Raw genomic sequence first — 15,231 nt, forward strand, 5'->3', positions numbered from 1 at the left:
AGGAATGTGCGAGCAATGTAATAATGTAAAATAAAATTCTTAGCACTCGAGTTCCGTGCTGAAGCGGAGATGCTCAGAAAAAGCCAAGCAATCGTGGCATGAACCCGAGATTGCATTTGGACGGGGATGTATTCAAATCTGCTTGGGAACGATGTACTTGATTCTGGAACAAACTGCTCACTTTTAATGTGGTTTGAACTAATGAACAAGTATAGCCCAGCCTCTCACAAGCCAAAGAACTATTTCCTCTTCTAATCACCGACTTTGATTTTTATTTTAAACTGAAAACTATAGAATGCAAACCCAACACTGCCAAACATATTTATTATGATTAATAGCTTGTTAATATCCCTCACTAATGCTTAATTTGCTCTTGTTTGCCATTATGAATCTGCACACTCTATTCCAGTCCCTTTTTCAGGTGGAGATGAATTTCCTGTGGTCTGTACTTTTTCTATTGTACTGCCACCCAGCAAGGCACAATTAGTTAAAAACAGCCAACCTCCACCTTGACGCTAACAGAGCACCAGATTACGCAAAATGAGAGAACACAATCATTGAGAAATAAGTGAAGGTGCCCAGGGAATTAAAGCAATTAGACCAAAAAAGAAAAAAGAAAAAAAGAGAAAAGTACGTATGCCAGTCACCCAAACACTCACACCTTTACATTAAAATTCCGAAGAAAAGAAGAGAAAAAATATCCTAGCTCCTTTATTTAATGTTGATAAACTGGATGGAGAAGCCAATCAAAAAACCTTATCTGCTGTCATAGATTCAAGTATCCCCAAATGTCTGAACCCCGGTATGGTAATGCAATATACACACATCAGTGACATCAAGTGTAGAATTTCAGGAGCTACCCAGTCCATTCTAACCGAAGATGCTGCTGCTTCCTTAAGTTGCATAAAAATAAACTCCACTACACAAAAACTGCCACAGTGCGTGTTCTCTCGTCCCTCGGCTCTAGGCATGATCTCCCCGCCACCCCCCTTTTAGGTCAGCCACTCATGCATTAGGAAGACATCCCTCCCAAAATAACTTGGCCCTCCCCCGAAGCACAGAGTTAAGCAACCTACCTTTGTTCTGGAGTTGCAGATAATAACAGGCAAGCCTCAAGACCATGAGGATTTGGGAAAGATCAGGAGAGTTGAAGGGGAAAAAAAGAAAAAAAAAGAGGAAGAAGAAAGAAACACCACAAGTAGAGAAGAATTAGAAGAAACAACGGGAAAAGCCTTCTCGTGAAACTGTTGTGGCTGCCACAGGATCCGGGGTGTCTTTACCAGTGTTTACACCAGTGAGTACACCTCTGCTCCATATCATCCACAACTGGTGGCATTCCCCCCACCCCCCGAATCCATGCATGACAATTAAAAGCAACTGCACCTCTCCGTTTGGGAGGGGGACCACAAAAGACCTCCGCAATATTTCTTTACAATGTCTATATCACTGATGAGCATTAGTTTGAGTGACAAAGGTCCCGGGCTAAATCAACATTCTTACCTTAATGTTCCTAGTAAAAGGCTCCAGGAAACATAACTCATGAGACATGTATGCAAAGATATGTCTCAAGGAATTAATCCAGAGCCCTCAGATGAAGTGAGAAGAAAAAAAATAAAAAAGAAAAAAAAAAAAAAGAAAAGGAAAAAAGAAGGAAAAAAGAAAATGCAATGGCTTATTTCCAAACAAATGCAGCTCAGCCCTGGCAGCAATGGCATAAAAACAGGTTTGCGTATACAGAGCTCAGTGGCAGAAGCGAGAGTTCTGTAGGATTTATTTGACACTTATTTTCAGGGAAGCCTTTTGTGGAGTTGTACCGTTTGTTTCTTATTGTCTGAGAGGCAGTTAGGAGCTTTCCCCCGGAGGGGGCCTCTCAACCCCTGGGTTTGGCCGCCTCTGACAGGGAGGTAACCATATTAGGATGTGTATGGTAAAGTAAACAATAACATAGTTGCAATGAAATGGAATTTCCCACCCCCCCACCCCCCCCCTAATGGTGTTGGGGTCAGTCCTGTCGTTTTAGTCATTCCCACTAATTTTGTTTCCTAGTTCAAACAGGCCCTCCTCCTCCCTCTTTTTTTTTTTTTTAGTGTTAGCTGTTTCCAAATATCTGACTGTAAATTTGCTGAGAATGTTTGCAATGTAAGAAAAAGCTTTTAACATCCAAATAAAGATACTGCCAGTTTAATCATTAAAGGGGATGTGAATTTTCAAACCCTTGCAAAGATCCAAGCCTCCTTTATTCACCTCCTCCCGTTCCCCCACCCCAATCTCTCCCTGAAGGTTAAAATTACTTGGTCATTGAAAAGTACCTCCTAAATAAATCAGATTTTTAAAGAAAGAGACTGTTACCTTCATAAAAATTCGACATTCACATACTGTGTTACTGAGTGAAGAATCTTAACCATTCATGCGCCTGAAAATTTATTACCTGGAATTTCTAGGATGGTTACTTTTACATGATAAAGCTCTTTCCCACCTCCTGCAACCCTCCTCCCCAGAGAAAAAAAGCAAGCAAAAAATACTGTGGTCAAGTCATCCTCTAGAAATTAGCTAATCAAACAAAATAATAATCGAGAATGAGTTCCTAAGATGTTACATGTTTAAGAAAAGTTCTGCAGACCGAAAGACAACAATAAAAAAGTAAGGCTGCTCTCTGGCCAGCGTCACTCAGTATGAGATTCCCACCCCCCACCCCCTCCCCAAGCATCGAGGAAAACATCCCCCCCGCCAAGGTCAGGGCGGGCTGAGGAGGACGGCAGCGCAGATGAGGACCGCAGAGAGCGGATCTGGAGAGGGGGGAGCAGCTGGGAGCCAGCCTGGCCCCAGCGCAGAGCGAGCTTCCATGTCTTTATCCCGGAGGTGAGAGCCGTGGCTGCTCTTGAAAGCAGTGTCCCTCAGAGATCCGCCAAAACGAGGGTGTTTAAAGAGCGGCCAGCGCTCGGTGCACAAGGAGGGGAGGGGAGGCACCTCGCTGCTGCCTGCACGAACCCCAGAACCACCCCTGCAGAACACGGGGTGTGAGCGCCCGGGCACAGGCAGCGGAAGAAATGATACACGCAATTAAGGATGCAGTCGGGCTGATGGAGCCAGTAAAATGCACGTGGCCCCGGTGAAACTTCCAGAGCTCACCAAAAAAGAGCGCTGCCCCAGACTGGAACCCTTGGGCTGGCCTCTACACTGCTTTGGTCCTTATCAGATCTCTATCATCCAGAAACTTAAAACCCCCGCAACTCATGTTTTATTAAAACATGTTTAGCATTCTTCTTAAAGATAGGTTTTAACCCCAGATACCCATGAAATTAAATCTCCTATGCCACTTATCTGCACTGCTGGGCAAAAACTAAAGTTGAGCTAAACAGAGAGATAGCAAAATCAATAAATCACACAGAACAAGTAGCAGTTCAAAAGTTCAAAGATATGATGGCCAGTTCAATGAGTCTTAGCACTCACCCAATAATAACTCGTCTCTGTCACTCCTCATAGTATAGACAATTTCATCGGCATCATTTTCATTAGGCTGTCTCAGGGAAAATTGCTAGCTACTTATGTATACGCTAAAATAAATTAGCCATTTCATCGAGCACTGTGATTCTTATAAAATACATTAACACAATACTCGATTTTCCAGTTGGAGTAAATAAATAAATCAATAAATTCAATACAGTGTGATTCTTTTATTGTGGCGCCACAGCTCTCAGCATAAGTGTTTTTATTGGGTTTATTTGTTTCAATAAAAATTGAAATGGGCCAGTGATCTCTGCGCTGGCATCTTAAAAAGAAAAGAAAAGAGAGAAAATCTGTCCAATATTTGGGAAAGTATTGTGCGGAACACTCAAACTTATAATGGCATTCAAAAATCATTTTCATTATGATGATTATTCCACAAACCAGTTCTGATGGGAAATTTCACAAAGGGAAAGGGGGAACTGCGGCAGGTGTGTGACTGTTGCGGCGTTTCTGTGCTACAGCCCTGAGCCTGGGGGTGAGGCGTCTGAGAGACAGCAGGGCTTCACTGAGCTGCGACCTTCCCCCTCCAGCATGCCTCCTTCCTGGACAGCAAGAAACGACAGTGGGACAAGTGCCAGATGGCCTCTTCTGTCACACCTTACGGAATGCCATTGATTGTGGCTCGGAGAAGGCCATTTACTGCAACCTCTGGGGGAAAGACCGGGGTATCATGACTGCAAGGAAGAAGAGAGAGGTGTGCTGATGCTGTAAACGAAATCAGGCCCAGGGCCTGCAAGCAGCTCTGGAAGCGAAATGGAGACACCGCGAGGCATGAGATGCTCCCCAAGTCACCGGCACCGTTAAATCAAAGGGGATCAGGGTCGTGGAGAGGGTTGCTTTTGCCTCTGCCAAACAGCCACACTCCTCTTCCTCGTCTAACACCAGCCTGTATTGTCTTTGGAGAAATGCCCTGGTTCCCCACTCTCCGTCCCTGTGGTTCACAGGAGGTGGATGCATCTCCCACCTGCAGAGGGTGGGACCATATACCAGGCCTGACCAATCAGTGTGTTCTGCTCTGCCAGCCGCATTGATTGGCCGATGGATGGAAATGTGTCAAAAGAGAATGACGCTCAGCTACCAGTATTCTGTAGGAACTCCTGGGAGAGACAGAGACCGTCCTTTTGCTGGGTTTTCAAAAGCTTTAAGGACATGGATAGGCTTGCCCCCAGAAAGATAAAGCTGGCTGAAAGAGGCCAGGATGCAGCCACTCGGAGGTGAGCACAAGAGCAGGACAGAGTCCTGACAGTACGGCCATCCTACTCCTGGACTTCAAGTACATGAGCTACTGAAATTCCCTCATTTGCTTAGCTAGCTGGAGCTGGCTTTGGGTTATGTGCAGGGACAATACAGGAACTTAAAACACATATGCTTTCTACACATCGTCCTCCAACTCTACAATATTCGTTACCCCTTACAGGAAAACCAACAAGCTCTCACAGCTAATACTCAAAATCTGTAGACCTCCTGTATCCTGCGTAACCAGGTCATCAGCCACGTTTTCTTTTCTGCTAATAATAGAAAGAGTTAGGTGAGTAAGCCAGGACCCGCAGTCAGAAAGAACTCAAGATGATCTCAAAGCAGGCTAAACTAGAGATCTAAAACCATCCAGTATGTGCTCTTATATAGACTTAAGAAACTTTCTTCTCTAGGCCCCTGCTGGCGGTGGTTCAGGTTAGGGATGGACCAGCCCATCAGCTCAGGTGAATGGCCAGCTGGCTCACACAACAGACCTCGCATCTCCTGACCTGACTCATAGACAAGGGATGAGATCTGGTCCTCTCATCCTCTGATAGGAAGTTGTGTTGGGGGGCAAAGTCAGGAAGGAGGAAAGGCTGCTGCATAGGTCCTTGAAGACAGGCCAACACAAACTCACTGGCCCTAACACTTTCGGAATCCCTTTCACAGACCCACTGACACTCACAGGAAAATTTTTACTCGTTTGATCAAAGAGTCTGACCTTCAGCCTACCGAAGTCTCAATCCACTGGACACACTAAACTTATTCTAGGAGACATAAATATTCTAATAGGGCACTGTGTGAAAGCTGAAGTTCTCTGTTATTGACAGAAGGGAAGGAAAGCTGACAAATTCATTCATCATCATTTAGCTTTACTCCCATCTTGGTTCTTTCATCATTATAAAAACTACCACTTATTGAATATCTAACTGAAGTAGAAGATACTATATTTGTCATGGAATTCTTAGAACATTTTTCCCATTTCACAGGTTTGGCAAACTGAGACTCATGTTAAATAATTTACGAGGGGGTCACAAAATGAGTAACAGGTGGAGTGAGTTTTCAGTTCACGTTAGCGTGCAAAATCCATGGGCTGCTTTATCCCTGTCTCCTCCTTTTCTTTCCTCATTCTCGTGAGTTTAGTTTTTCATTATAATATGCCATTAATTCTTAAATCCCGAACGCCTAATACCAACTCCAAGCCTAGGGATAACCAGTAAAAACACAAACAGGTACTCATAAAATTTACCAGATTCTAGGAAGGAAAGAGTCATAAGTCAAGGATGATAAAATAGTGGCAGGGTCTGAGGGAATTTATTCAAATAGGGTGAACAGGATAAGTGACATTTAAGCTAGGGTGGAAGGCGTGAGCCCTGGCTGCAGCCCAGGCAGACTGGCAAACCAGAGCCATGATTTCCTCCCGGGGCGGGAGAAAAACCCAGATCAACAGAGCCAGCTTGCCTTGGGACTAGCAACCACAGTAACACAAACAATAACAAAACAACAAAAAAGGCAGCTACTTTAGTCTTAATGTGCCAGAGACTGTATTAGTCATGTTGCATGCATTTTTTTCATTAAATCTCTAAAATAACCCTACAGGATGCATAGTTACTGAATACTAGAAACACTACGTATTTTTGTTTAATCAAGGAGGACAATGAGACCCAGAGAAGCTACGTACGTAACCCTGGCCACACCACAGCTAAGTGGCGGGGTCCAAATCCAAACCCAGCTCTGCTTGGGACAAATGATTCTTGGTATGTCATACTGGCATCCGCCTGCGGGGTCAAGAATGACTGTCACCATGAGCCCTGGTTGTTCACACTGGTGTCCCGGCTCCTGCTACTGGCCTGGAGTGGAAGGACAATCCACCCGACTCTAAGACATAAAGATTCCGATGGTTGGCTCCATTCAGTTTGCAGGGAGACGGACAGGGAGAAGGGGAGAAGGCTGAGGAAGGAGGGGAATCAACACCGTGGACCCCTTATTTTTCCAGCCTCGGTTGCATTAGTATCCACTAGACTCTCCCAGCAGCTCGATGGAGCTCCATTTTTGCCACTAACTAGGGACATGGAACTTGGGACAAGTCTTTTCATTTAACTGAATCAACCCCAAGTCAATCCTACTTTGCACCACGATTATACCCAAAACATAGGCTACCTGCAATCTTGGTGGTGGGAATTGCTTTAAAACTTCAGATGATGAGTTCGGGGCCACAGGGGTCCATCTGCCCTGCCGAGTAGAGTTTCTCAACCTCAGCACTATTGATATTTTGGTCCAGTAAACTCTTCATTGCAGGAGCTGCTGTCCTGGGCATTGGAGTAGTTCAGCGGAGTCCCTAGATGCCAGAAGCACCACTGCCACCCCAGCTGGGATGCCAAAACTGTCTCCAGATATTGTCAAACGTTCCTTGCTGGGGGAAACTGCTCCTGGTGGAAAACTACTCAGCAAGAGAAACATCGCCCAATAGAACCTTCTGTCACGATGGAATGTTCTAGACCTACACCGTCCAATGGAATACCCACGAGTCACCCGAGGCAACTGAGCACTTGACATATGGCTAGTGCAACCACGGAACTAAATTCTTAAATTTATGTAATTTTAATTAATTTAAATTTAAATAGCCACACACATCTAGTGGCTACTCTATCTTGGACTGTGCAGTTTTAGAAGTGTCACAAATTTTCCATATTCATGAGAATCTGATCCTCAGCAGATGGATATTTGGTTCCTAGTTCAAGATTCTATATATTAATTTTTAATTAAAAATGTTATCTTCCTCTCTATGGAAATCAACAAACTCTCTCAAATTTAGCAGTTTCGGTCCTGACTCTTTAAAAATTTTGTTCTTACTCTGAATCTTTTCTTCCAAATGTTATAAAAGTTTTCACCTAATTTTTACATAAGTTTAATCACAGTTTTGATTAGACTTGCAGATTAATTTAATTGAATAACTAGGGTGAGAGATTTATGCTTGTGGATTAGAAGCAAGTGCACTCCTTAAGAAACCACTTGCAAGATAATTTTTTTCCCTGTCAGAAACACGTACCTGCTACTCTTTTAAAGACACACTGCCTGTAAACTGGGCCTTTGGAGACACCCGCTACCCTGGAGAAAGTGCTCTGCTCTACCAACTCAGATAACTCACACCATCTGGAACGAAAGTCACATTATGAAAGGTTTCTTACACAGTAACATCCCTCCACCCTGCCCGCCCCCCCACCGGAAACTCCAAACTACACATATTCAGGTGGAGTTTTCCACCGTAGCTCCAAGTGTGATAAATTTTTCAGCTTAGGGAGAAAGACTGATGTAACAAAGTGACTGTAAAACCAGTCGTATGACACCATAAATACATCAGAGCTGTCAGGATGTTTCTTTCACAATGGGCAAACACAGAAGCAAAGATCACTTGAGGGTGGGGGGTTAGTCATACCCAACTCCATGTGCAGGGTGTGGAACATCCAGAACTATGGTTTTGAACAGGAAGCTGAGCCATCTACAAAATATTCCTTGGGTTGATAGACAGAGAGTGTGAGATGGGATAAAGCCTGATGATGAAGAAAGTAAACAAAGAGTGTTTGTTACCCACCATCTCTTGATACCAAGAAATTTCAGCTTTAGCAATATTATGGGAATCCAAAAATGCACTGTCAGTCTAAATAATGCTGAGAATAATGACATTCATATCCTAAGCTGGGCACAGCCTAGATGTTAGGTTGACCATAGCTGGTTAGGTATGAAGTGTTGCTCCATATGTAGACAGGGCTGGATGGCTATTCGACACCATTCCCAACTCCTTCCCTTCCTCCTACTACTCTTCAAGCTGATAAAAATCACCTGTTCCCCTTCCCACATTTCTCTGCACTTAGGGATAGACATCTAACTTAGTTCTGCCCAAAAGATACGAGGGGGAAACGCATGAAATATTTTTCCTCTTTGATTAGAGCAAAGGAACGAATCAACCTCCCTCTCTCTCTCTCTCTCTCTCTCTCTCTCTCTCTCTCTCTCTCCCTCCCTCTCTCTCTCCCTCTCGCAAAGGAACGAATCTCTCTCCCTCTCTCTCTCTCTCTCTCTCTCTCTCTCTCTCTCTCTCTCTCTGGCTGTCTTCTTACCCTACATTGTGCTTTTAAAAGCAAACATATAGAAAGGTGATGCCTGGAGCTTTAGCAGCCATCTTGTAACCATGAGGGAAAAGCTAAATCACCAATATGCCAACCCAGCAATCAGATATTATTGAGGTACTGAACCAATCTTGAGATGGCCTACCTACAGGCTTCTGAGCAAGTAAATGATAAATATCCTTATCTTTTCAGCCACTGCTAATGAGGTTTTCTGTTACTAACAGTTGAAAACATGCTCATTGATATATCCTAAACCCTAGGAACGACAGAGAAAAATCACTTCCTTGAGGGAAATGGACTAATCAAAGTGTAATTAGTCAATTTTCCTGAAATCTAAGATGGTTCCCCATGTCACCTGAGAGCTTGTCACTGAAGAAAATGATTCTTAGTCTTTAGAAGATCCCGAACAAAAACACCACCACCTCATACTTCCTTGCATGCCAACTCCACGCAAAGCTTTTACTCAGGTGATTTACTACCCTCACCCTCACTCTACATGGTAGGTACAATGATTATCCCAATTTTTGAGCAGAAGAAATAGCAGAGAGAGGGGAAACAAAATGTCCTATAGGCCAACAGCTGTTACAGAAAATTTGGTCACAAAGCAGGAAAATGGTTATGCATGGCCCCAACTGCAGAACGTGGACAACCCCACCCAAGTCATCATTTCCTGTTCTAAGACAACAGCATCACCTGGGCTCAGAGCACAGGCCACACACCATCGTATGTGCTGTGCCTTGGTGACCAGATGCTGAAGCAGTAACTGAAGACGGGAATGATTCTTCAGCTCATGGTGCCAAGGACAATGGATGCTCCCTGAGAGGTAACAGCAGCATCCACACCAAAGTCACCATCATGAGCAGGCAGTCACTGCAGTGTTGACTGTCCCCATGCCCTGGATGGAATAGGTAAGGCCCGCAACACACAGTGTAGGGACAGGGTGTGGCCAGGTGGCCTGCAGCTTAGGGTATTAAGAGACATCCGACGGCCTGCCTAGCTTTGTAAGTCCTGGCTCAGTGATCTTGAGTAACCAGCTGGACCTCTCTGAGCCTCAGGTTTCCCATCTCTAATACAGAAATAATAAAAGTAGATAACCTTTTTGGGTTGTGGTGAAAATTAAATGAGAATGATACGTGTCAAAGTTCTCACCTGGTGCACAGTAGGCGCTCAATAGTTAGTTATCATCATCACCATCATCATCAGTACTGAACGATAATGAAGTGCAAAAGTGACTAGCATGGTATTTGGCACGCACCAGGTATTCGATAAATGCTCATTCTTTGGTTTTCCCATCTCTCTTTCCTCTACAAATAACTCAAAGATTTAATTCTGATGTGAGGCACCTATTGCAATTTTCTGAAGTATTAATAAATTCATCCCACTAAAATGGTCCTAGCCTTCATGTTATGGTAGATACAAAGATAAAGCGTCCGTGGACATTAGCGTCCATAACGAATACGTTAAACAAAAACAGTAGGTACCTACTGAAAAATAATTAAATATATGTAATATTAACAATTTATATTTTTTCATATATTATACATATAAGAATACCCCCTTCCATTTAGTATCTCTGTGTGTTGAGAAAGGAGGTAATTCTAATTTTAAAAATATTTGTTTATAGTTCAAATTTCCTGCTATAAACATGTACTCCTTATATAATTTGGAGGAAAAGACAATACTTTTTAAAAGACAAAAAAGATAAAAATTGTCTGATTTCCACCCTCTTGATTTTCTAACAGATGATAATTTGTCAAGCCCATAAATGGCAACAAACCTATAAGAAATAAAATTTCTAAATATTTAACCAACCTAACCCCCTTGCCCTTAATAAGTTACTGTTCACTATTTTTTCTCCTTCCTGGCTTCCTCTTACCAGGAATAAATTCTTCCCCCTGGTTTCAACACTACCTTTCTCACCCCAGTAGTATCTCAGGGGACATCTTTAAGTCCTTTGTGGGTGCGAATCAAATCTACAGATGGGTTGGGAACACAAACATAAATAACCCACTAAGAGTCATGACCACTGGGCTGGCCTTATTCACGGAGGTTTTGTGGACTGCTGTTTGCTAAAAGTTTTTCCTTTTTGTTTGGCTGGACTCATAGAGCCCTGTGAATGCCAGGACTTATGATAAGCAATGACATACTTAACTGTTACATATTCATGTTCATGATAATGCAATCTTTCATTTGGGTGATTTAAAAGTCCCTCCAGTCGGACTTACAGTTAGATATACACTGAATGCTTCATCAATCATAACTATTTTTATTCTCCATCTTGTGCAAAAATACCAGAGAAGGTGAATTTCAACTACACACTGAGGAGGGTTTTACTATTAGCCCTGAAAATTTTCTCTCTTGTCATTTATACATCGGATTCCCACAGTTTCTGCCTAAGCAATCTATTCACCTGTATCTTTCACTACAGCAGATCTTATCTGTGGAGTGAAAGGAAATCCATGCTCATCTCTCTTCTCTAGGGTCAAATCTGCCGTATCTTACAGAGAGAAGCAAGCATTTCTCAGTTATGAACTAGACAAAACGCCCAGCATCTCAACGTTTGAAATACTTGTGAGCAAGCAGCTTGAGAAGGTCACAGCAACTTGTACTGAACTTAAAAGGGGGATTTAAAACTAACTCACCCCAAGAGCCAATGAGCTTACTACCATCAAGCAGTGAGTCAAGGGATCACACCTACCCCTCATAAATGCACTTGAAAGAAACGACATCCCCTTTCCATTCGTGCAAGGGCCTGTCATAGTTTCAGGGCCAAAACCTTCCCACAGTTAACCTTGGACATACAGACCATGAGGCAAATCAAAAGAGAGGCAGTGATCAAACCAGGCACCCCCCAGCTTGGCCTGATCCTATCACAACCACCATTATCTTCCACATTAGGAACACAAGTCTTTTTTAGGGAAGTTTATAAGAGCCATCCTACCCATCCTGTGTGGTTCTCACGTGCGACACACTAATAAATGCAACTACACACACATAAAAATCTCTCCCCCCAAATCCTCTGCTTCAGGTAGGGGAGAATTAAGCCTATCCCTTTAAAATTATTTTTTTTTAATCTAACATATATTCAATATTTAACTTTTGATTTTATGACCTTTCTTTTATTCTCAAATTCTCCCATCTTAACAATCTCCTTTTAGGCTAATAAATTTATGTTTTTATTCCAAGGTCAGGAAACACTGAATTACTGGAATTCAGTGTACAGATGCTTCCAGGGTAAAGGTTCTCTGTTTCTTAGCAGAAGAAATGCATTCAACTAATTTGACGTGTAAGTCTGATAAAATCTCTCTGGAAAAACTGATTCTATTATGATGAATAATCCTTTGAGGTGAAAAATGAGAAATATCCACACTGGGTTTTATTGTATATTAATTCTAACCGGGTCTGAAACGAAACTCGAGTAAGCCATCTTTTAGATGTGGGAAAATGGCAAACTTCCCTGCAAACTACATGCAAGAAGTAATTAAGGTAAATGAACATGAAATTAGACAGCACCCCCATAAAGTAGGATATAAAAGTAAAGATTATTAGGAAAAATAAGATTGTCTTCCTGCTCTATATTAATCTCCTGAATTGTGCAGTTATTCTATTTCTCTTTTATTATTTGATGATGGGTTTTTAGAGCTTGGGTTCTATTAGAACTTGCTGGAGGAAGGGCTTCAGTAGTCAGCTAGCTACAGGTCTGGGTATGTTCGCACGTATTTCCCAGGGACTTAACTACTAAATGAGCCATACAAGATAAAGGTACGTTCATCAAACTCCCTGTGATGTAAAGCTGGAAGGTTTCCTAATACCATCAATGAGAAACTCAAGATCCTGGTTAGAGAGGAGGCCTAAAGCTACAGAAACTAAGACTATCGAGCAAAACTCTGCACATCTCTTCAATAAATGCTCCTATTCATGTAGAATTCAGGGACAGCTGGTATTTGTTGAATCTGGGGGGCTATCTAGCATCCATTCTTACTTCAATTTCCCTTTGGGGAAATAGCCCTCCCCTCCCCGCCCCCCCACCTTGCTGCAAGCAGGGTGGAATTCCTCAGTCAGTTCCCCTGCCCTCTCATAGCCATGGGGTAGATTTGTAACACAAATGAGGCCCACCTGATTCGTCTCAGTGGACTGATACGCGGATAGAGAAATGTTTGGGGAGCGCTGATTTCAGCAGCCACACCGATGTGCTAGTCAAGTCATTCAAGCTGCCTATATATTGGAATTGTCCTGTCTCCTGTCCTCTCTCAACCTTCTGTCCGTTCTGTGAGCTACTGGCTATTCCTTCAATAAACCCTTTTCCTTTAAGTTGGCCAGAGATCAACACTGTTGCTTACACCCAAAGAACTCAACCCATACGATGGGGAGACCCTTGACACTGACGCAAAAAGAAAGCTGAGCTAATCGAACCCATGCTCAGTATAACTGACAGTATGTGACACTATACTCCTATGTTATTTATGGCTGCTCTTACATTCAATATAAAATTTTGCCCCATGTTGTTAAAAAAAAGAAAAGAAATAAAACAAACAGACTAGTGGCCGAATCTGCAAATCAGGAATCTTTTCCACTTTTCCTGCAGCACAGCTTTAGAGATATACAAAATATGCAGAATGAGTGAAAAGAGGATGTTCCCGAGATGTGGAAAGATGAAGAAATAGAGCCATGTGAGTGTTTAGTGAAGGGATGTGGACTCTTCATCTGGACTTCCAGGTTCCATAGCAACCACCTATGTGTATTTCTCAGGTACCATGATGAAAAGGACATGGACTTTGGAACCAGGCAGCCCTGAGTGCAAATGCTTGCCCTTCCGCTTGGCAGCTCTGTGACTCTGAGCAAATTATATCATCTTGCTGGACTTCAGTTTTCCCATCTGTAAAATGGATAATGGTCATATCTGTAACGCATAACTAGTTGGCAGGAGCAAAAGCAACCACAAACACAAAACGTCGGGCTTCCCTGGTGGCGCAGTGGTTGGGGGTCCGCCTGCCGATATAGGGGACGCAGGTTCGTGCCCCGGTCCGGGAGGATCCCACATGCCGCGGAGCGGCTGGGCCCGTGAGCCATGGCCGCTGAGCCTGCGCGTCCGGAGCCTGTGCTCGGCAACGGGAGAGGCCACAACAGTGAGAGGCCCGCATACCGCAAAAAAACAAAAAATCAAAAAACATCTAGCAGTCTTGAGGCAAAATAAGCCCTCAACAAGAATGATAATTATGATTACTGTGCCTAAGAGAATCTATGGAGCACCTACTCTCTACCTCGTGTGCTCTGGGGCGCACAAAAATAAGTTACATAGGTTCTTACCTTCTGGCAAGAATTTGTGGCTTTCAAATCTGAAAACAATGCACTAAAACACAGAGCAGACTGGAACAAAGGTTATAATGAAATACAAACACACACTTGTGGGAGCCCAGACAAAGGAGTGAGTTACAGAGGTTGGGTTAAATTGAAAAGGCTTCACAGAAGTGATATCTGAGCCAAGCCTTGAAGGATGAGTAGGATGTTAATACACGGGAGGAAGGGGGAGGGGGAAGAGGAAGACTGGCATCCAAAGCCAAAGGAAGCAATAGCATGAGCTGCACAAGTTCACCAGAGGGCAACAGGGCTCCCCTGGTGGTGCAGTGGTTGAGAGTCCGCCTGCCGATGCAGGGGACGCGGGTTCGTGCCCCGGTCCGGGAAGATCCCACGTGCCGCGGAGCGGCTGGGCCCGTGAGCCATGGCCGCTGAGCCTGCGCGTCCGGAGCCTGTGCTCCGCAACGGGAGAGGCCGCAACTCTATCACTCTGGTGTCCATCCTAACTCTCAGAAGAAGGCCAGCCTCACAGGAGGCACCCAGTTATGCCATGAGGGCCTGGAGAGAGGAGCAGAAGACAGACAGAACGGGGCCAGGACAGAGCTTGGCCTTGGCCTTGCGGGCCAAGCTAAGGAGCAAAGTCTCCATCCTGCAGCTGGGGAGGCAATGACAAGAAGAGAAGACAAGAGAGGGACTTCAGAGGTTAAATAAAATGGGCTTGGCAGCTGGAAGGAGGCGGGGGTGGAGCTGGGGGCATGGAGAAAAGGGGGGGGACTGTGATTAGGCTTTAAGACTGGGAACTTATTTATTTGAACTGACATGATTCTGTGTCCAGAACTATCACTGATAAGGTCCACAAAATGGATTTTGACCACAGAGAAACCTTTCCATCAAGAGCCCTAAAAATGACACAAGCCGCCCCCAGACAGAGTGAGCACGTCACCCAGAGCCTTTCAGTAGAAACCGGAGGAGTTCAGGCTTAAAGCCTAGATACATGACTGTGTGATCTTACAGAGTTTACTTCTGTGTCTTCATTTTACTATCTATAAAACGGGTTCAGCATCAGGTC

The 15,231-nt window shown here is 43.8% G+C and overlaps 1 protein-coding gene across 4 annotated transcripts in view; it reads right to left on the reverse strand.

Annotated features, from left to right (window-relative positions):
* FOXP1 (forkhead box P1) overlaps positions 1–15,231 on the reverse strand; it is a 606,527-nt gene that overhangs the window by 277,258 nt on the left and 314,038 nt on the right. Inside the window, exon 1 of one of the 4 annotated variants that reach the window (XM_007447658.1) lies at positions 1,501–1,833. The exons of the other annotated variants lie outside the window; for them this stretch is intronic. The gene's annotated coding sequence lies outside the window, so the exon portion shown is untranslated. Of the gene's footprint in view, positions 1–1,500; positions 1,834–15,231 lie in introns of those variants that run through there. 4 annotated transcript variants of the gene reach the window in all.

Source organism: Lipotes vexillifer, unplaced genomic scaffold, assembly GCF_000442215.2.
Source record: "Lipotes vexillifer unplaced genomic scaffold, Lipotes_vexillifer_v1.1 scaffold1008, whole genome shotgun sequence".
Lineage (NCBI taxonomy): Eukaryota > Metazoa > Chordata > Mammalia > Artiodactyla > Lipotidae > Lipotes > Lipotes vexillifer.